The 23,896-nt window shown below is 37.4% G+C and overlaps 1 protein-coding gene across 12 annotated transcripts in view; it reads left to right on the forward strand.

The window, feature by feature from the left end:
• The window catches only part of KCNC2 (potassium voltage-gated channel subfamily C member 2), a 100,325-nt gene that overhangs the window by 12,936 nt on the left and 63,493 nt on the right, over positions 1 to 23,896 (forward strand). The gene's annotated exons all lie outside the window — the stretch shown is intronic.

Below are 23,896 nucleotides of genomic sequence, written 5' to 3' on the forward strand. Positions count from 1 at the left end.
AGACAATTTTTAAAGAAGGTTGGGGATTGTTTGTTGGTTTCTGTGCCTGAAAATTGAAGCATACATAATAATTTCATGGTCCCCCCTTTTTTTTTTTCCTTTTTTCATTCAGTGGGTCTATGGTGGAAGTAAAAGTGTGACCGTGTAGTAATTTGAATGTATACAGTAATGAGTATGAGAGGAAATCCTCAAAATATTGATAGTAGTGTTTGCAGAGCAGAGTTGGAAGAGTGTATTCAGACAAGAAGACATATATCCTACACCCGAAGAATGTAGAAAAAAAGAAAACTTTGATTTGAGTGAGGAAAGAGTGACCATTTTGCAAACTGAGGTAAAGTCTACATGGAAGAAAACTCTTCAGTCATGTTGGTAAAAGTTGCTTTATTGGATGTAAACACAAGGAGATTGATTTAAAATCATAGAACAGTAGAAAAGACCCTTAAGATCATGGATTAAGGTGAGGTTTGGCACATACTGGTCTGTGGAAGGTATCTTTTCAGCTTTTTACCAGCTAAGCTAGTGGTTTAATGCCTTAGAAAGCCTCGAGCAGCCTAGAGAGGTAGCACGGGCAATCTAGCACTTTAGTAGCTCTAAAATCGGGACCTGTATCAGGTGCAAAGCAAATACCATCAGCAGAAGCAAAGAGGGAGAAATATAGCTCCCTGCTAGCTCAATTTCCTGCAGTTAGAAGCTTTCAAATGAGACAGACAACAAGAGATGTTCACAGGAAGATAGCTGAACCAAGAGAGGGCGGAGCCTCCCCTCGACCATCTTTTATTAGGAGAAGGGGAAAGGGGCGGACTGGGGGCGGACCCGGGGTGACTGGCCAATCAGACACTGCTAAAGAGTCTGAGTTACATTTGGGTTTGCCCAAATTGCTCGGAGCACATGGGCAGGAGCATGTGTCTTTGGGAGGGGGAGGGGAAGCTCAGAACAGGCAGCAACATTGGTCTGCTATAGTTTTTCCTCCAAAATTTTATTTAGTAAAACATTTGCAGAATTTAATACTGTTCACTGAATGTCTGCAAAGACCTTTGGTATTCGGCCCGTGCAGTTAAATTCTAGCACAACAGAATGTGAAGTCTCAAAGTGAGAAATATTGTTCGATCTTCACAGTTGGCTCCACTGTCAATTTGATCTGCAGTATATTAGAATGATAAATATGTTGAATGATCTCATGTTGATTCTTGGTTATGTTCTTTAGCTGATTTCTAGGGGATGCATTTTATCAGGCTTTAAAAAAAAAAAAGAAAAAGAGGGCAAGATTCCAAGGGCAAGATTCCAAGGGCATGGCCAGTGTCATCAATTCTTTTGGTAGTACTTAATTTTGTATTTCAGAAGCATTTGCATTAGTTAGTGAAAGCTAGTTGCTATGCTTTGCTGCTTTTTAATAGGTTGATAATTTGGGCTTAATTATATATATCAGTATTGGCTAAGCATACAGCAGTGTTGTAATTGAGTTACTGTAAATTTTGGTATGAGATTTTTTCCAATGGAAATTAATCCTTAATTCTGAAATAACACCCATCTTTGTGTCCTGCTTTTCATGTACAACAGCTGTAGCTGTAAGTTCTCCCTGTAGAGATGGGTGAATTTGTCCTATATATGGTGAATACATTTTCATGAGCAAGATGTGTAACATGTTGTTTAACAATTTATTGTGAAACAAAGCCAAACATTTTACTTACTGATCAGAAATGTGAATTGTTACCTAATGTGAGAGCCATGGAGAGGAAGAGCATTGCCATTGAAATCGAAGTTTTGAAGTGTTTTGAAGATTTCTGGGGGCACTAATGATGTTATTTTGACTTTTTTTTCATTTTCCCTCACAAGGGGAAGCTATACTGAATTATTATATCAGGAAATACATATTAGGGAAGCTATACTGAATTATTAAAGGAAATTCTTTAATAGTTTAGCTGTGGTGTTTCTCTGTTGGGAAAAAACAAAGCAAACCAAAACAAAACTAACATTTAGTTATATCTGGCCAAGATTTGAGGATGTGCTTGAAGCACGTGACAATATTGGCTGAATTAGTTCCAGAAGACGGCAGTTGGCAAGCCTTAAGTTGGCTGTGATTGTGGACAAGCAACAAATTTCTTCATTCAGTTAATTGCTTTGGAACAAACAAGATGCAGGATAAACAAGTGAGCTCAGTTTCTTTTTCTACCTGAAGTGATGACTGCCTATAATTTTGACAGAGAATGGCTGTGTTTTGGGGATTTCTTCAGAGGTTTTTGGGGTTTGAAAAATTCCTTTCTAGTGTGTTGTTAATAGCTGTGTAATGCAGATCTGGATTTCAGCACTGGTTCCTAATACAAAGTAATGTCAAAACTTAAAACAACATGCAACATTTTATTTAGAATTCAATGTGCATTCCCAAGCAGCAAACCAACTGTAAGGTATTTGGCAAGAGAAAATTTATAGAACTGTAACTTCATGTCTGTCACATAGGCTTTCTCTTTTGCCTATGTACTGTGCTGATATTGTGTGTTGTTCTGAATTTGGCAAAGCTCATCCTGAACCAGGAGTGTAGGACAGATCTGGTTTCATGTTCACTGCATAACTTAAAAAACCCAAACCTTCCGTTATAGGAGTTTAACATGAAAAAATAGTTCTGTGTATTCCTAGTTGTTGTTGCACATTGCTGGCGTGAGTGACTAGTTTGACCCTGAAAAAGCTACGAGCTGATAGCCATGATAATGATTTGCAGCGCATTTTAAACTGAGCCTGGCTCTAGTTGTTAAGAAGGCCCTCCTTCACTCCTGTGATACCTACTAGAGAGAAAACTCTTAATAAATGGAAGTTTTCAAGACTTATCAAGATAAATACTCACCTTGCTTTTTGTAAAGATTGGAGTTCATAGTACTGTTCTGTTGAGTCAAGGCTATTTGTGCTTAAAAGAAGTACACTGCTTCCTGCAGATTAGTCTGGCAATCTCTGAGTCAGGAAAGGATTTTCTAGAATACACAGGGAATGCTGGACAAAGTGAGCATTGTTAGATTGCTAAGTTAAGGCTGCTAGAGTATGGAAGTGCACCTGTAAAGAGGAAACCAATCTGCAAAAAATACGTTAAGATCTTGAGCAGAGAGGATCTTAGAGGAGAAATCTAACTGGGGGATACTGAAGAAAAGTGATGAATTTGAAATGGCAGTTAAATAAAAAGAAAGGTCAAGAGGAGAAAAGGCCTGTTGGGGAGGGGTGTTTTCTTTGAAGACTATAAATTAAGCAAGGCTCCAGATACTTGGAACTGGTGATACCCTGAAATGTAGGTTGTGTTGGTTATAGTTGCTTCTGGATTTGTTTTATTCTGCTGCCTAGGGGAGAAATAATACATGTTAACAGTTTTGTAGGGTGAAATATTTGCATTTATCACAGTCCTTGGGAATTCTTCAGCTGATTAAAATAAAGTATTGGCAGGGGGAAGAGAAAGGATAAGGGCAGGGAGAAGCCTCAATGTCCATTTGTGCAAAGCTAGTCTTTTTAGGTATAGCTATACAGTTGGTTTTTTACTTTTGAAAAGCAATATATAAAATCTTTGAGTTTACCATGAGTCTCTCTGAAGATTTATCTGAATGGCAAAAATTCTGTGTACATCTGTAAGCTTTAGAACAGGATCCTGTACATGCATTTTCTTTTTATTTTCTGGAGAGTCCATAGCTCACAATCCTGAGACTGTACTCATGTATAACTCTCTATCAAATGTGGTGCTTGTTGTGCAGTATCTGTAGCTTTTTAGATAGGAGATTTTGAAGTTAAATGTCTGAAAATATATAACATACGTGGCATTGAGGTGTAACTGTGTTGGGCAAAACTATCTGAATTACGTACCTGTATGTAGCAATATTAAGGCTATTATTTATATGGTGAACTTCTAGAAGACTGAACACTGAGTTGTTTTTTATTTCATTTCACAGGAAAGTAAAAAACAGGTCATGTAAGACGAAGAGAGGCTACTAAGATAAATGTTTAATATTTGAAATTCAGGAAAAACACTAAGTGGCAGAGAGTTTTATTTTTAATTTCAAACTCATTAGTTTTTACAAAATGGCCTTGAATAAAATTATCCTAGAGGGACTGTTATACATTCTGAGCTGATATACTCAAATGAAGGCTTTTTCTCCATCTCAAAACCTATTTTAGGGCTGTTGTTGAAAGAACATTGATACTAAGGATGATGATTCCACTTCTTGTGTGTCACTAATCCCTAGCAGAAACAGTTCACTCTGAAATTCCCCTTAAAAATAAAGTAAGACTCCTACAGTGATGCAAAGGACTTCCAGCTCTAGATTACTTACAAGCATGACTTCTTAACACAGTATCAGAATTAGAGAGGCATGTCAAGTGAACAATGAAGAAAACCACCTCTTCTGTGTTACTGTGAGTATAAAAAGACATTATAAATCATAAACACTATATATATTAAAAAAACATTTCTTATTGCCACATTTTAAGTTTACCACAAAAAAAAAAAAAAAAGGGCTCCTAGGATATATTTTTATCATTTTTATTACTGTATTTAGGAGACTTATGTATCTATTCAATTAAGATGAAGATGCAGGGAGAGGAACAGTAAGAATTAAAAATAAGCTTGGAGATTTGTAATACCCCTTTTCCTGAATTATAAGTGATGGCAATTAAAGTGTCAGACAGTCTTGATAAATTGCTTTGTCTGTGTTCATAATCACACTACTTCATGAAAATTTGAATTATTTTGGAACAAACAGGAAGAAATGGAACAACCAACAACCATATGAAAACTGGTATGTGTGAATGATGACTTTACGACACCTTTCATCACAGGTTCACTTTAGAATGCCTTATTGATAATTGTGTGGAAAGGAAAACTCTGCCTAGATATGCACAGTCAGAGACAGTTCTACTTCTGCACTAAATTTAGATTTTTCTTAACTTTTTTTTAAAATTCAAGCATATGAATCATCATCATCATCCTTATTTCATGAATTTGTTACATTTTGGAACAAACTAATTTTCTTTGTGCTGTTTTCTACTTTCTCTAATTCACTTTTCTGCTTCATTTTTTTCCTCTTTTTTTATTTTCTTTATTATCAGCAAGGCTTCTTCCCATAAGTGAGGGTCTTTATATCTGTAGAGCTAGTGGTGCATCTCATGAGTTCAGATAGCTGACCCTCTAATACAGGATAAATAGGCAAAGTCCATACCCCCTTCTTTTTATTTTATTTTATTGAGTAATGTCAAAAAACCCCATAAATCTCTGTAGACTCACAGCTCAGAACTGTGGCAATATTATTCTCTTTCCAAACACACTTAGGCTTAGCAATCATAAAACTGCAAAGAGAGCTACATCTAGTTTTTAATCCTGTCTGCAGATCCATTATATTCCTGTTACAGAATCCTCTGTACAAAATCTGCCTGAAAAGTTCTCAAATGTTGTACATAATTTCTCAGCTTCATGGCCTGGAGGTGCAATTCAGTGCACCTAATATTAGGAATCTAAGTTCCCCATCTTTTTAATAATTTGAGATACAGGCTTAGAAGATTAAAAATAGCTGAGAGAGAGATGCATTCATTTGGACACAGTAAACTCTCTTTTGAGTGTTTTAAATATAATCCTGCTATATGTGTGACTGAAATGGGCATTTGTGCTCTCTACTTCATTGGAATGCATTTGTTTTCCCATAAGCTCTACTACTGTGAACTAAGCAATGTGCAAAGTGAAAATTGTATTTGTGGCCTAATTGTAGAATTGGCACTGATCTAACTAAATGGTTTTCTAAAGCCGATTTGCCTAAATCCATGTAGAAAGCTTCTGTGACTATGCTTCAATCAGTTAAAGAGTGCCCAGTACTCACTTAGCTTGGTTTGGCTTCCAAACCCATTCTCCCACACTTAACAGAATGTGCTAGTGGCTGTCTCTGATGTAAATACGTTAATTTGCAAATCAGTTTAGCTAAATTGGAGAAATTTCTCTGTGATTTCTGTAAAGGTCACTTGTGATATTAAAGTGTTCTGACCCTCATGAAATATTCTAGAAACCACTGTTTCATGCCTTGCACTGTCAGTTCTGATCCAGACTGACTGAGATGTCTGAAGTACACTTGCTTTCAGTATGCAATGGTTTTCTTGAAATTAAAGCATTTGAGTGAAATCAGGTTGAACTAACTCTTATATGCTCAGCTACTTCTGAGACACTCATTGCTTGTGTTTACTACTTTTCTTTTTCCACTCCTTGCCTTAGCCTCTTCCAGCTGTAAATTCCATATATGTGCAGACTGTTGTTGCCATATATATCTGCATGTATTTGGCTTTCTGTGTTTTGGATTGCACAGCATGAGCCCTGAGATCAGTTCTGGGCTTCCCTGGTTATTACTGTGGTAGGGAGAGTGATGAGATCCCAATGCAGTTCATTGTCAAGTTTGTGACCTCATCAAAGTCTAGCACATTTTAGAGAGCTTGGATCTTTTTTCATCAAGTCAGTAAAATCACCTTTATGCCATTCTAGCCTATCTTCTTAATGGTAACGTGGAAGAACTGTGACAGCTGCCAGCATACTTTATGGCAATTTATAACATCACATAACCACCACCAAGTGATGTTTTTTCATTCTTCACATTCGTGCTGAATTCCCTCCTTGTTTGCCCTGCCCCTCAGATGCACAACAGTCATTGATTGCTCTTGGGATGTGCCGTGGCTGCGTGAGCCCTGTTGAGGCAGACCTCTAAATCTGTTACTTCAATATTAGTGATTCCATTCCCCTTGGCACACCCCACCTTCTGCATTTCCAAGCCAGGAAGCAGAGGCTGGGATGGCTGCATCACATGGGAGGATTTACATGAGGCTGGGATTTGTTCAGAATCAGCAGAGAAATTCTTGTAGTAAATAGCAGGCTTGCGTTTTTGTGGTGGTGGAGTGCACCCAGGAGGATCACAGGGTGAGGTCTGTTTTTCCTCTGCCATGTGGGGCAGTGAGAGCAGTACTGACAGAGCTGCCATGGACAGCTGCCAGGGTAGACCTGTGGAGGCTCATGCAGGTGCAGCCTTGGTTTTGTCTTTCAGGCCTTTTTTGGTGACAGAGTAAGACACAGACCAGAACACCAGCAAAAAGCTGTTTTTCTACATGAAAGAATGGCAGTCACAGTCAAAATGGATGACAGCACATTTTAATTTTAAAAGATATGTAAATAGTCTCTGTTCAAAGGGAAAGTGAAGCAGAGGCTCAGCAGGAAGCCTGAGAGGAGGCTGCAGTAGGCACACACCTGCTCAGCAGTGCTGAAGTGATGTTCAAGTGGAAGGCCCAATGTGCTTATGCAGCATCATGGTAGCTCAATTTAGTTTCTTTTTATTTTATGAAGCTGGAAAAATTCCATAACTGTAAATTCTAGTTCTGCTGTTTTAATTTTTGATACAAGAAACTATTGGGACTGAGTTTTGCCTGTTACCCTCTTCTTCATTAAATGTCTCCTTTGCACTGCTGTGTATCCCTGTTCATTTTGAGGAAATGAATGTGGCCTTCTTTGTTGAGTGGGCTAGCAGGGTGTACAATTGCAGGTTTTATTACAATTTCCTCTGTCTGGGGAACAGAAACACCAAGATCTCCAGAAGATCTTTTTGTCGTTGTAGGTAATAGACCCATACTTTCTCGTGGGTCTATTATATATAGTGTATACTCACAATATATAGCCTTTAAATGTAGAAATTACAGTAAAAGGCATTTATTAAAACTGTACAGTTAACACCCTGAATTAGGGAATACTGAAGTTCCACATTTAGCAGGAACACCATCCTATGTGCATATTTAAGACACAAGATTGTCGTGCTGGGTGATACTATTTACTTAGACAATGAGGGATGTTGCTGCCTCCACAGTTTGTTCACCAAACTCCATTGCAAGGTATAGACACGTTGGTAGGTAGTTACTAGTTTGTCATATATTTTGTGCTAAAAGGGTTTCCCTTTCTTTGGATTGTATCTATTCTACCTCTGTGGGAAGTGAAAATGTTCTTGTAACTTTGAAAGTCACTCAGTAGATGAAAGGAACAGATTCAGTGATTAAATGGAGAATAACAAGATGATGCTGTAAAGATTACCTTAGTTTTCTTGTTACATATTAAGCTGCCTTCTCAACACTGGCATCAGAATGATTTGTATCCATCCAAGCTGACTTTTTATTGAGGTTTACTAATGTATACAGTGGTCTGTATGGACAATTTACTGCCTAGTGTTCAGCAGTGTCAGAGTAGAGTACAAATACAGATTCTCTGTCAAAGACCAAGAACTGCCTTCTGAGTATTGCCAGAATAAATGAAGTATCATGGAAAAACTGCTTCTGAAGAACAGCTCCCTATTGCAGCTTTGTTTTTTCCAGAAGCTGGAAGCTAACACTTATTTTCTTAACTGAAATTAATGACTTCACCCATTTCAGAGAAAACTGTCTCCTAGTTCACTAGAAAGAGATTGCTTGTCTACATGTCATTGGAAATGTCATAATTATGAAAAAAAAGCCCTTTGATTTAAATTTCAAAACAACAGTTCTTGCCAGTGTGACCCTAACCTGTTCATGCAATGTGCAGCTGCTCGGCATCACTTCAACATCTTTTGTTTCATACTTGTATTATAGTTTCTAGCAAATGAGAAGCATTGTGAGAACCAGGTTTGCTGCTTTACTGACTGGTGGATGCTTATGTGGTACATTAACCTCATACTGATGTATTTCTTTAATTAAGCTTGTTCCCAAGTAAAGTAAGAATTATTACATTTTTAAATGTTTGTACTCACTGTAAGATCTGACTTAGAGAAATTTCTGTTTCATGATTTTGACCTGAGGACATACAAACTTTCAAGGTTTGGCTGTTGCAGAGCTTATGTTTAATTCTGGGTCCAAAGTAATGTTTTGTTTAGTCAGGAGTCAGGCAATGTAAACAGTAATGTCAAGAGGCATGAACTGTCTCATTTGCTTCAGTGGATGCTGAAGCCAGGATTTGACCAAATAAGCATCAGCATGATTAACCCTTTAACTGATTAACACATTAAAACAAAAAAATCTTATTTTTTCTGGTTATGTAATCTTATAAAAAATGTCTGTTAACTTCAAAAGATTGTAGCTTAAGGACTAAGATTAAAACTAAATATTCAGATAGACTGATATTCTAAAAGATTTCATTAATTAAATTGTGAAATTCTAGTATTACGAAGACAACACTATAGAACCTATGTGACTTTTGCATTGTGGTTTACAAGGTTTTGTTGTTTTTCTGTAAAATAGGATTGTCTTAGTAGACAAAAAAACTGTCTTGAATCGAAGTTGAACAGCTGTATAAATATTTCCTGATGACTCCCTTTCAAAAATAGCTGACAGACAAAAAAAAGAGAGAAGAATAAAAAAAATACCTGTTTATATTACCCTGGGCTGTAAACACACCACAATATTCCTCCCTCCTCAGATTGAGCTTTGCCAGTGCGTTATTGCCCTCCTCCTCCTGGTGAACCCCTTCTGAGGGCCTCTCCAGGGCCAGCAGCAAAGTTCCACCTCACAATGACTTAGTGACTGTCATCCAGGAACAGGAATAGTTTGGTGATGCTGCTTTTCTTCCCAGGGCGTTTGTGTCAGTGTGTGGCCCAGGCTCATTGCATTGCATCTCCTGCATAAATCATTTGATCATTGCCTGGATTCCTGTTGAGTATTATGTTTTCACTGATTATCTTGGTCAAATTCTCAAGTGTCCCTAAACTTCTCTGAATTGATCACCAATAATAACACGTTTGGGGAAAGCTTACTGTGATCAAGTCTTCTAGGAATGCAGCTATATACCTTTTCTTCATAAACTGTTCTTTTAAATGTGTCTGGTTTTATTATGGAGCCAAGATGGAAAGATGTGGACTAGTGGATACTGTCCAGATGACCAAAGTGGTGAGAAATTTGGAAATTATGGCCTATTGGGTAGAATAAAACCTAAGGTTGTTTGTCTTAGGGAACAGGATAATGTAGATAGACATAAGGGACCTCAAACAGGCTGCTACAAAGAAAAGGGTAAGCTTTTCCAGTGCCCATACCAAAGAGAGCAAAACATACTAGGATTAAATTGGAGGTGGAAGGATTTAGTATAGGTTTAGTTTAATTTTAGTCCAGTGCTTTAGTTTAGCCAGAACAGATTCTGATGATACTGAGCTGAAGCCATAAGCATGAAACATCAAGACTTTGCTCCTGTCTCTTTGCATCTTTCCAAATTCTGTGGAGTTGCCAACAGGTTTTAGGATTTAAAGTTCAAATTGCACTTCTGTAGCCAGACAAGTTATAGAACAACAAATGATTGTCTTGGACAAGAAAATCTGTACTTCATTCCCATCCATGCTTGTTTTATGTTTTGTTCTTAATTGCAATAGTACTTTGTAGGAGTTTTAAAAAGTGGTAGAAATTGTTAATAATTAGGAGATTATGTATTTTTAGTCACACAAATCTGGGAAATGTGCATTTGCCAGTGAACTGTAGAGCAAGGGAGAGTTCTCAAATTATAGATTAAGGTTTTGTGTTGTCCTGATTAATTTTTTTCTTTAATGCATTCTCACTCCGTGTTGTCGATGTGTGTAGCTGCTAAAAGCACAAAGTGACAAAAGTAGCTCCCTATGACTCCTGTGAGGAAAGTGTTGTGAGCTAAGAGAATTATGGAGTCAGGCGATGTAGACTGAAGTTATTTGTGTTCATATTTAAATAACTGTGTCAAAATAGTGATGGTGAAGAGAGCAGCAGTTCACCAGGAAGAGATGGCTGGGAACATTTTTGCTCTACAGTCTCTATGTGCATTCGTGAATTCCTGCTCCAGAGTTTCTAGTCACAAAGCAAACTTTAGGCTTTTTTACAAGTCTGAAAGGTGACTAAGGAGATGCAGCATCCTATTGTTCTGACCACATCAAATTGAGAGTCATCATTTATGATTTCTGTCACACAAGTAAAGATTTACAGGCCTGTTCTGCATAAGAGGAGATGCCAGCCAATTTGTACCTCTGTATCTAGACTCCATATGAAAGACTTGCACTAGTTTATAAATAATCCAGTGAGGGATCTAAATAAGTTCAGGGAAAATAGAAACATTTATAGTCTGTGCCTGTGTCAAAAATACTTCATCTTTATTGAGAGATCTGTCTTCTCATGGAAAATGGTAGCAAGATTTTTACCTGAAATAAGATCTGAAAATAGGTTCTGAAAAACTTGAGAATAATAACAGAAGCCTTCTGAGACACCCTCCAAAACCTTGACATCAATCAGACTTTATCTCCCATATATTTTATATTTGTTCAAGTGTTTCTTTTTCTGAATTTGTCATGCCTTCTGATGTTGTGCCTTTTGTTGTTAGTGCTTATGCAGGAAAATGTCTGTTTAATGCTCTTAATTGCTTTTCTGAATCAGGGCTGTAATGTTTTCCAGTAGTGAGTGTCTTTTATATGTGGAAGTACATTCAAATGCATGAAAGGCAGCTGAAATGCTGGATAGTATTTATTACTTGGCTAGTAATAAATTTGTCCAAACTGCAGCTTAGGGGTGATAGAATGTGTTCATAAATTTTGTGTTATCATTGTTGGATAATTTAGATATGGGGAAGGAGAAGTAATGGGAAGGGGAAACATTTTTAATTTTTTAAAATCAGCTGCTAAATTCTGAAATGTCACATTCAGTAGAAATTTCACTAAAAATCAGAAAAAATGGTAAGATAGGTTTAAATATTTTGATGTTGAGAGAAAAAAAAAAACGACCAAGAAACTAAACCCTGAATAAAACCAGAAAAAATGTCCATTATGGACTGATCTGTATTAACATTCGGTTTTTCTGTGTGTTCCTCAAACTGAGAAGTCCATTATTTTTGTTGTTGAAATGACTGTCTCTGGTTAGGCATTTAAGGCTTTCTGGGGAACCAAGAAGAAAACAGGCAGAATTTAGAGCTCTCTGGAGGACTTTTACAATAGCAGCAATAAAGGGCAAACTACGCTTGGATGTCAAACACCCAAAGCACAACCGACAGATTGCTCGGGTCAGAGAAGAAGGTGTCTTGGGTTCAGGCTGCCTGAAATGTGTTCCAGGACATCTGAGCCACGTGCACTCCAGACACCTTCTGCACGGTTGTCAGGAGAAGGTTCATTAATTTCAGAATAGTAGTTGTCCTGGGAAAGGAAAAGAGGAAAGAATTTCAAGATTAGTAAGAGATGTGCAAAGCATTAAAAAAAGAACCCAAAACCTGCTATGGTTGGTGGTCTTGATGAATTCATTAAATCTCAGGCTCAAGTAGAGGCAAATTTTAGAAAAATATAGTAGATGAGATTTCTTACATAAACATGAATATATTCCATTAAAAACCTGTGTAGATAGATGTAGTGAGACTTTATGAACATCTGTTGGCTTTTTCTCAGAGTTCATTATGCAGAAGTATGACTCTTCTGCTCATTTTGAAGTCTGGACATTAAACTTAATTGATTCATAAGAAGGCAACATGGATAATAGACTGCTATTAATGTGCATAACTTGCTAAGGTGAGCTTTATTCTGCTGAATTAATAAGTGAATTTTAACAAAAATGGCCCAATTACCAACAGAAATTGAACAGAATTTCTTTGTGTAAATAAGGTGTAAATAAATGTTATCAATTTAGATTTTTCTCAGTGGAGGAGAATAATTGAAGTTTTAATATGAGAAATCAACAGTTAACATTGCTGTAACAGCAGATATTCTGAATTAATAGAGTATGACTGCATGCAGGCAAAGGAAGGGCTTTTTGTCTTAAAGAAGTAAGTATTATCCTTACAGACACCACTGGGGAAAAAACCCACCGCAAACCAGAAAAAAACACTTTAGAAGGCATCTCTGCTATTTGGAATGCCTACTCAAAATTTATTCTTTTATGCTCCTGTACTTAGTGCCATGATGCATCTTCTTTACACTGAGAAAGTGTAAAGTGTTGTTGTCTGGGCGCCACTGAGCTGTTGTACAAGTGTGTAGGCTTGTCCCTGCCCTGTGAACTCAGTTTGGCGGGGCTGAGGTATCTATTGCAGTGGTGTGAGATTCTGCTGTTCAGTCCCACCTGGCTGGTGCGTTGTCAACTTGCACGCCTATGTGTATCTTTCTCCTCTTTAAGAGAACTTTGTTGACCTACAGTGAGGGATTTTCCCATGCATGGGAGAACTGGGAACTCCAGCCTATGTGCTCTCTCTACACGTGATATGAAGTCTTTCACACAGCACTCAGTTTTGATTTGGCTTCGTTGGGTGAAGCTCATCAGTCTCAATCCCATTTCCAAAGTTTGAATGATAGTTTCACTTTAAAAAGTCAAAGCAGGAGAAATGCTATTTCAAATAAATGGTAATTTTTTACCATGATGAAAAAGTTCTGAAAGAGTCAGAAATTTAGACCAGAACTATTTTTACCTGGTTGCAGGTAAATAAGCTTTTGAGGAGAAAGAGTTTGTACAACGTGCAGTTTCATGCAAGAGGAATGTACTGCTACATGTTCCCTGTGCAAGGAACCTTTTGCAAAAGTATGACATAACAGGTGTGTTTTGTGAAGGAATAGCTATTAAAAAAATCCTAATCTTAAGTATTTAATTTTTTTTTCTATTATTATTAACAGAAATTTTTGCACTCCTTATGTGCACTATACTGGGTGCTGTTTCTCAGTCATTGTCATGTGAGTTGAAATATGAGTGAACTCAGTTCAGTGATCTGTTTGATGGAGTAATGAAGATGGACAGTCTGAGGTGAAGGCCTCTTGTACAGGAACATCAGCAGACACATATGCCAACCATGTAGGCTCATTTTGCTACTAATATTTTTGCTCATAGAATTGTCAAGGTTAACTGTCTCCAGCAGATGTTCTACCAGGAGTGCTACATTCATGATGTTGCTGAAAGGTTTTCATCTGAGAGATACAACAGCATGTTTCCCTGGGACTCACAATGTCGCAGAAAAATTCCTTTCAGAGCAATTCTGCTAAAGGGAGAAAGAAATGGTAAACTAATGAAAGCACGTGTCTTGAATATTTAAATTTAACAAGGTCTTTGAATGATCAAAGCTGCAAAAAATTCAATCAAAAGGGGAGGGAGTGGGGGAAGAAGCCCTGAAAATATCAAGTGCTCTCTGATAACTTCACGACCGGATATGCAGATTTCTCAAATGAGCCCAAAGTTTGAGCAGTGCCAGGATTATTTCGACAGCTGTGGAGAAATGGGCAGTGTGATCATTCCACTTGTGGTCTTCTGCCTGGGGGCTTGAAACATGACCTTTATGTCCTGTTTTATTTGCTGACTTGGCTGCCTTAGAAATTAATAATTGGCCAGGTAAATCTGGATATTGAATCCAGTTGAAACTACAGTAGTGAGGGAGGTGAGCAGTGACCCACATAAGGATCTTTTCAACTGACTCTCCATAATATACATCATGGGTGGCTTTTTGGAGCAAAATGAATTTCATGATTTCTTGGTTGAGGAGACTTCTCCAGAGAGGGAGAAGCAGTAGTAGCTGTGGTGAGGAAAGAACATAAAGGGTAGTTGGAAAATGCGTATGTGTGGTTGAAAGGGCAAAATGGGGCATCTCTGCTCTTCTGTCTGGCCATCCCAAGAGTAACAAGCAGGCTGATTTGCTAGGAGTGATAGACAGAATCTGCTTCATAGCATTTCTAGTAGGATTATAAACTAGCACTCTTTTGGGAAGAATCTGATCTTGCACCATTGAATGCAAGATTGCGTTGGCTGCAATCAATAGCTTTTTTTAATGATAGATTTGTATTAATTTTCATAGTAGAAATGGGTGTTCTGCTTTCTATATAGTTTCAGGTTATATCCAAGCCAGTCATTCTTTTGATCATGAGTTTCTGGCATTTAAAGAGTACCAAGCAGTCTAATGGGCAAGTGGGAAAAGCACTAGAGAGATCTTTCTATCTCGAGGAAACCAGGTTAATCATGGTAAATGATTATCTGAAGAAGTCTGACAATGTAAAGGCACTTCTGGCTTATCTATTACTGGTAGTAAATAGAACTTGAAACAGTAGGGTTTTTTATATCCATCTCTTCTATGTGGAAACTCTACTTTTCATAAAAGAATGGAAACTAGAATAAACTTTTAATTTTTCTTAATGTCTGTGATATTTGGAACAGATAGAGTAAGGTGAGAAGAAAAAAAAGAGATGAAAAAATTAATTTTTCTTAAATTCTCTCTATACATATCTGGGTTTTTATCAATAAAGCGTGAATAACAATTTACTTAACCATATTTTTAGTGACTTCAAGACAAGTTGGCTACTAGTAGTGGGAATAGAATTTGGCAGATGACTACCCCCAACTCCACAATAACATTTGTTAAATCTTTCTTTTTGCTGTGTTAAATAGAGCTAGTAATCTGAATATATTTTCTCTTCAATGAAGAGTGATAACTACTATAATTATTAATGCAATGCCAGTCACTTAAACATGTGGTATTTAGTATGAGTAATAGTCTTTCTTTTAAAACAATTTTTACTCCCACGGACATAATTTCATTATTTACTTCATGTTGTGTTATTATTAAATGGAGTATACCTAAATGCTCTTCAGAAAAGAGATTGCTGACACTTTCAAATTAGTTTTAGGTCTAATTAAACTTCCACCATAACAGATCAGGTATTTGGGGTTTTCCAAATTATCTTTTTTTAAAAATAGAAGATGAAGTGCCAATGGAACAGAGAGAGAGAGAAAGGCAAGTTGCTGTGACATGATATATTTGATCCACCACGGCGGAGTCTTTTTTCCATGTGGAAATGTTGAATGCAAAGTGCCAAGTGCGTCCAGACACAACTGCAAATTAAAACTGTGGCATTTGGATGTGTTGCCGGTCAGTTGGGATGCCACGGAGCTTTATGAGGCAAAGTAAGGACATTTGATGTGTTGAAGCTGATGGGACCATTGGAAGGGGTAAATGTCTTGGAGAAGCCCTTGTTGTAAATTAGTGTTATTAATCACTGTCTTCAAGCCTAGCGCCTGTTAGGTTTCCATTAGCAGACAAGCAGGGAGGTTAGGTCCGAACACAAGGAGTACTGAATGCCCTCTGTCGATGTAGAGGCACATGGTCTCCCCATATCACAGAATGAAAGAATGGTTTGTGTTGGGAGGGATCTTAAGGATCATCTAGTACCAATGCTCCTGCTGTGGGCAGGGACAACTTTTACTAGACCAGGTTGCTCAGAGCTCCATCCAGCTTAAACACTTTCAGGGATGGGTCATTCACAACTTCTCTGGGCAACTTGTTCCGGAGCCTCACCACCCTCACAGTAAAGAATATTTCCCTGATTTCCAGTCTAAACCTCTCTTTCCGTTAGAAACCATTGCCCCTTGTCCTGCCACTCCTTGCTCTTGTAAATAATCTCTCTCCATCTTTCATGTGGGCTCCCTCCAGGTGTTGGAAGGCTGCATTTAGGTCACCTGGAAGTCTTCGCTTTCCAGGCTGAACAAATCCAATTCTCTTAGCCTTTCCTAATAGGAGAGGTGCTCCATCCCAAGTGCATCATCTATTACTTGGTCTTGTTGAACCACATGAGATTCCCCTTTGCCCATTTTAAAAATTATTTGTACGCCTGTGAAACATGTCAAAAGAATACTACCTCCAGTGAAATTGCAGGGGGATCACATTATAATTCACATGCTTTATTTGCTTATGTTCTGAATGCAACATGAGTTTCTGATTAGTGGTAGTTGTATTTTTTTGATCTGGATCAGATATAAATATTGGGAATAGATTTGATGTTTTCAACACTGAAATGTTTGAGAATGAAATATTTGAAAAGGGAAATTGTGGCTCTATTGCATCCACACTTCTGGAGTTAAGAGGAATATCACCTGATTGTCTTTATCCTACATGCAATGAATAAAACTGCTGTCACGTGACTTCTTTTATTTCAAAAGAAGAATTAAATGATATTCTGGCTTCTTGTTGCTGACTTTCTCCATGGTTCCGAGTTGTGGTTTTCAAAGGAGAAAACCCAGAATTTGTACCAAGTTGTATTGCATGCCAATAATGTTTCAGCTTATTAAACTGCTATGTGATTTCTGCTTGACAGAGGTCAATAGTCATTTATCACTCATCTTGTAAACTGTTGTAAACTGGGTTTAATGAATAGTTGTTAGTTCAGTGGAGAAACTCTTTGTTTATACCACAATAGAAACTTTTCTTTTTTCTTTACTGAATGCATCAGAAGGCTCTTATTACTATTTATTGATTTTTTTCAGCATTTTTCCCCTCAGTATCATTATCCTTTATCAAGTAGGAAAAAAAGTCTCAGTTTCGTATGCAAGAATTCCAAGGCTAAACTTTTGATAGACATTCATGTTCTTAGGTTTTTGCTTGTGGATCAGATGTTGAAAAATATTTATTCTTTTGACTATTCAGTGGAAAATTGGCTTGGGAGAATATTTTAATTTTGTGAGGGGCAATGAAATGATTATTATATGTTAGTCCAAAATAAAGTGCATGAGAAGCAATTGCTTAAGAGTTTGGCATGGGGTTCTGCTGGGCATATCTGCAAACCTTTAGAAATTAATTTAGTGTGGGATGGAAGCCAAAATACAGTGCTGTTTATCAGACTCTGAACAATTCTAGGTGTAGTATCAACTTGTTAAATGTCACTGTCACAACTGATGGAAGTATTTCCTAGACCTGATTAGGATTTTGATTTCATCCTCTTTTTTCTTATCTTGATAGTTACTTGTATAATTTAATGATACAGTAAGTCTTTTTGCCATACTGATTGTGTATTTATTTTCTTCTAACATTGGTAGGAGTTTGAGCCACATTTTTTTTCATTTTCCTCATGCAACACATCTGTATTTACAGTTCTGGCCCAGTTAAGATCATGAACATGCTGTTAAGTCAGAGTTAAGCCAATAGGCTTGTTTACTGGCTTCATTGTTTAGGCTAGCAGGAAGGCTGAGGTCATGGCACACATAGAAAAGTAATCAGTGATACCAGTAAATTCCAGTTGAATCACAGAATGGTTGAGGTCAGAGGGGGCTTCTGGAGATGGTCTAATCCAAAACCGTGCTTAAGTGCAGGGCAGCCTGGAACTGGTTGCTCAGTAATGTACCCAGTGTGAGTATATCACAGGATGGGGACTCTACAACCTCCCTGGGCAACCTGTGCCAGTGCTTGACCATCCTTGCATTACAATGCATTTTTCTTGCACTAAGCATCATTTCCTGTATTCCTATTTTTGCCCGTTTCTTTTGTCCTGTCTCGGGGCAAATGTGGAAGAGTCTAGCTTTTGTCATTGTTCATTTTCACTGATGCATGGCTGAACTGGGACAGCCCTAAACTTGGCTTGAATCATTGTGATTACCTGTGTCAAATTTTTTGTATGGAGAGGCTTAAAGCACTAAGATAAAGATCTATTTTTTTTCTAAGACCATATGGGAAATCAGTATTCTTAATGTTCCATTTGGTGTGATTTATTAGTGTTGCATTTTGGTGATTTTTCATTGTTTAAAATAAATTATCACTCATTTGATTAAAAATAAACAAACACTGGCTATATTGGAAGAAAGGTAAATTTCTGTTTCAGAGGAAGCAGCACCTTCTTACTGAACAAGCAGCTAGTTGTAGTTTTCAGCTGGTGGGATAGAGGGGTATTTTACTCTCAGCAAGGAAGACATACAGCATGGAAAAGAGAACATCCAGATGTTTACTTCACAGCATGGGGAAAAATCTTATTAATCTTGCCTGCCATACCAAAGGGTGAGAGCATTTTTCTCTGTTAAAGCTTGTGTAGCCTTCATGAGTTTATAATTGCCTACTCTGAGCAACGTGTGTGAAATCTCCTGTTTTGCAGTGCCAAACATTTCAATAAATCTCCTTGAACTATGAGCACAGCACAGTAGCAACAGAAACCCATCCTGGATTAATAAGAAGTGTTTTTGTTTATAGTTCTTCAGTGCTGAGCCATTTGTCCATTATGTACAAAATGGTAACAGTTTGAAGCAGACTGGACTCAGAGACTGCAAGTGTCTGTTTCCAGAGCTCAGCCTTTTGATCTCTTGTATTTGGGGTCCTCTGTGATCTTCAGAAAAATCATATTGTCTGGACAACTATTTTGTGTGGCGTTATTAACTCTATCCCTACTCTCTACCCTTGTTCCTAAGCTATTACAGTAGTTCTTCAAGGCTTATCAAGCTATCACAGTGCTAGTTGTGTCCTCAAACAATTTAGGATATGTCAGTGCCTCTGTTATAAGTCATGGTTTTCAGGATGTCACTATGTTCTTTCTGCTCAAAAATATCGTGGACAAGGTATATTAGTAACAAGATTCAGCTTTAATTAATTTGTTCTAACAGAAAGCTCTTGATGACTTTGGCTTGGGTTCAAAGCTTGTGTGAATCCCATGGATTGCTGTGTTGCCTCAACCCAGCATGCAGCCCCAGCCTTCCATGCATTGTCTTTTCTCTGGAAGGCTTTGCATTATGGTGAAAAGATAAAAGGCTGCTGTGAGGGCTTTTCTCCTCTAAGTGCTTAGGTTATGAGAAACAGCCTTAGTTTCATTCCAACTAAATGTCAAATTTGAGGCCAGTTTAGTGGAAAATAAACAGTTCTGTTATTAAGACATTTAAACATGTTTTGCTGACTTAACCAGTTCGTGTTGTCTGCTAAAAGAAAAATATTTATTTGTGTAATTGTTCTTCTGTATCTGCAACAGCATTATGAATAAAATTTATGTATTTGCTTTTCAGATAAGTAGAAATCATGGCTTGATAATTACTTACAGAGGAAAAAGGAAAATTAGGTAGAAGTATCATGGTCTGCTTGTTTTAAGCCTGCAGATTTGTGTAGGGGCATGAGCCTTCACGTAAATAATTTTTGGGTGCCCTAATGGGACATGCGTACTTTGAGATGATTCTTCCCTGAAAAGAATATGTACAGTCAGATTGTCCAAGAGCTAAGGCAACAGGACATTGCAGCTGTTGCACTGTAAGAAGTCTGCAGGCTTTGTGAAAGATAATTACAGTTCTTTTGGGAAGTAAAAATCCCCTCTCTTCAGCAGCTGCAGAATGTATGATTAGGTATCATGAGGCATTGCCTTGGATTATAACCAGTCTGATTGCTGAGCCTGAAAATCTGGTCCTTTAAACTGCCTGCTGTTTGATTATACCTCTGTGTCAGGATTTGGGATTAAAGCAAATGACTCCAAAGTGCAGAGGTACCAGAAGTAGGTTGAAAACAGCCTTACACTTCCACATTTTCCCTTGTGGCAGGTCAGGACTGTACATGCATGTGTTTAAGTGCTGAGGGGAGAGTGAAAACTTTCTGTTTATAAGGAAGTCAACAAAACTAGGCATTCCTTGAATATCTGCTCATCTGGGAGCGGTTGGGGAACTTTCATGAAGAGGATTGCCATGGGTGGCAGTGCTTAAAAGGGAGAAATGCTCAGATGCAAGGAGAAACTATATATCCTTGTCTTCCTTTTTTTGATCACTGTTTTTATGCCTTACAGCTTTTTTTGTGGACTCTAGGGGCAAAATCAGTGTTGATTTAGGCTAACTTAGGCTTTGCTGAAACTAGGAGAACTCATTCTATCCAGCAACATAGATAAAAAAATTAGTTAAGGTGGAACTTGGTATGAATGGATTTGGGTGATAACGTAGCTGGAAATTGAACCAACTAGTCTGAGTCCATGGGTGTCCAGCTTGATGATATCCGCAAAGGAGACATGACTGGCATTGACAGTGTTTATTTCTATCCTTTGTGTATGAGTCACTGCCCACATCTTACTGGATTTGTCCCTGGGCCTTCTGTTGTATAGCCTGTCTTTTCAGGGGTTTTCTTTTTTTTCCCTTTTTCTCTTTTCTTTCTTTTTTTCTGATTTTTTTCCTTTTCTAAAACATAGTAGTGTCTGTGAGTAGGTAGATAGATAAAACTGGTGGTATTTGTTGATGCTATGAGAAGCACTAGTGTGTCATCAATCCCTGAACAGTTTGTCATGTTCACATGCTCAGACATGTCAGCATTGTTAAAGGCAGGGGATCATTGTCACCCAGGTTTGAAAGTCAAGAGTGGGTTAGTTGGTTGGTTGGTTGGTTGGTTATCTTAATTCCTTTGCAGAACTGGGTCTGGGTCACTTCCTTTGATTTTTAGGTTTCTTCTATGACAGAAGTGTGAGGATTGTTTGTTTTGTTTTAAATAATGTTGTAAAATGTTTGTTAGCAGCAAACATTTTTTCCTCTTAAACGTCTTAAAAAAAGTAAAATAAAGTAAGTATCCATTGTTTACTTGCCTGCCATATTAACACTTGCCTACTTGACCTGTGGGCTTAGGGTGGATGATGCTGGTAATATGTTCTGTTCCTGTGAATGGAGGCTGAGCAAGTGAGTCTAGCATTTCTGTCTTCTGAGTATTTGATTTCTTTGATCTCTTTAATATTTTTAATGTATTTTTCTTTTTTTATGAGTGGAGAATATAATACAGAATATTGCTTTGTGCAAAACTTTATTTTTGGAAAAATACAAATAGAAAAATATCTCATTCTCTTCAGTTCTAAAAAACCGCAACTTTCACATGTAGGAAATACCTACAAAGATGATTTAAAAGGTACTTTTCCCATCAGTGTGGAGTATTGGGTTTTTTTCCTGTTGCATTTGCACTTTTTATATCAATGTATTTATCAGGCAGCAATGACTTTGAAAGATGAAGCATTTTTCTTAGATCTTTCACTTAAGGAAAACAAAATATAAAACCAACAGGCATATGCTTCAACTTTTACATTCCAGTCACTCATGAAATGTATCCTTAAAAACCTGTTTCTAGTCCTGAGTCGATCTCTCTCAAAAAAGATAAATCTCTGTAAATTAAAATGATTTAATATTCAGTCCCTTTTAAGCATTTGCTAATTTACTTTGTGTTGACATAGTGCACAAGTGCTGTACCTTTTCATTCAATAGGTCTTTTATTCAAACATATTAACAGATTCCTCTGTGTGAGTTATTTTAAACTTCTCTTCCCATTACGTAGGCTGCAGCTATTATGAGTTGACTAATAATTGCTCTTTTATGTACATCAGTGAAGGAATTGTTTACCCAAATGGTATTGATCACTTGTCTGTGAGCTATGGGAGTGATTGTCATAGAAAGACATTTTCTCTTGTCAAAAGAAATAAAAAACTGCTTCAAAACTTATTGAATGGAGCACTGGTCCAGGCTGTTTGGAAATAAAGCTGCTGCCTTCATGTACTGTGGACTTTCATGTATGGATAGATAATAGATAGTAATGGGAGGAGTGGAGATTTCTCCTGTATTCCTCATACAATTGAAATTCACATCTGAGTTAGGATGAAGATATTTAATTCTCTTAAGTTTTTCAGGCTAAAGGGTTGCTAAAATTTTCTTCTCAGCTTACATTTCCTCACGTGGTTTTTATTTTTTACTTTACAATATTTATTCTCTTCTAAAGAAATGCTTTCCTTAGTTGCATTTTGCCTTGCTCTCTGACATAAATTCTGATGCTTTTAGCAGTGTTTCTGCCTGAGTTGGAAAGAAAGAGGAAATTCACCAGCCTTCCGTATCTGTTTTCCGTGTGATATAATGCCTTTTGTGGCAGGCATTGGCAAAGAACTGAGGCGCAGAAAACTGTGAAATACATGGAAATCCTAAAGCCATCATATAAAAAATTGAATATCTAAGTGTATGAAGCTCATGCAGCATATCATCCTACTACATATTTAACAGTTTTTCCTGAGTAGTAGGCAGCTAGCTTTGGAAAGGCCATGAATATTTAATTCTATGAGATGAAAAGTAGCTATGTAGCAAACATATAAGACCTTGTTTTGTTTTGTTTTGTTTATTGCTTTTATCTGTGTGTGTTTTGTTTTCATATGGATGAATCAGAGTTTCATCTCCCAAAAACCTTCTAAAATAATTCCCATCAACTTAGCACTCATTGCTGAGGCAGACCTCATCAGCTGGAGTTTCCCTTTGTGAAGATGTGAGCTAAGATGCAGAGCATGACTATTTTTTTTAGTCTTGGGGAAGTTTGTGACAAAAAAAAAAGGGAGTTCTGAAACTATAATGCTGAATTTCAATATTAAAATACAGTTTGAAACTTTTTTGCTGCGGGGAACTGTAATGTTCTGTAGCTTTCTGAACTGAGGGGAGAAGCAGAAACCTGGGATGTTGGCAAATGGTTTTTATGACAGCAGCGAGCTGGAGAAAACTGAGCTGTCCTATATGAGCTGTTTATCCTGGTTCTGGTGTTCAGGCTGTTGTAGTTCTGCTAGAATAAATATTGAAAAGAAACATGATTTACAGGTAGAAATAATATTTTTGTTCAATCAGAAGGCATAGAGGGAAGAAATAGGAAAGGCTTTGGCTGTGTAAGCCCTTGTCAGATGAGAAACAGTAAAAAGAGAGACAGTAGGTTGATAACAATTGCTATGAATTTAATTATGTAGATCATCTAGACAAGTCGGAGAATTCTTCCTACCTGTGGTGCAGAGTGCTGTTGTGATGGATCATATTGTTTGATCTGGAGGAGGAAAGCCTTAGGCTGGTAAAATTTGCTGACATACAGATTTTCTTTCAAGTCTATAGGTATGTTAGGGGGAATGCATGATCATTTTTGTCTGGGAAATTACTTTGTCACTATGCTAGAATTTATTTTACTGCTTGTTGACAGGCATCTGTTCAAATTACTGTAATGCAGTTTTAAAATACTCTTTTATGTCTTTTTTCTCCCCAAGGACTATTGATTCTGTTGCACTCTGCCCTCATTTTTTTGAAAAAAGTTTTTCTTTCTTCCCTCTGTCCCTCCCTCCCCCCATCACTCTGCTTAGCTTACATCTCAGTCTCATTTTTCTTTGTTAATCAGAGTTCTCTTTTCTGTGGCATGATATCAGGGAAGGTAACTGAACATGCCAGTACAAGTTCCCCAGAT

This window comes from Corvus kubaryi, unplaced genomic scaffold, assembly GCF_017639235.1.
Source record: "Corvus kubaryi isolate FWS band 111438036 unplaced genomic scaffold, C.kubaryi_AGA036_p1.0 137, whole genome shotgun sequence".
NCBI classification, from domain to species: Eukaryota; Metazoa; Chordata; class Aves; order Passeriformes; family Corvidae; genus Corvus; species Corvus kubaryi.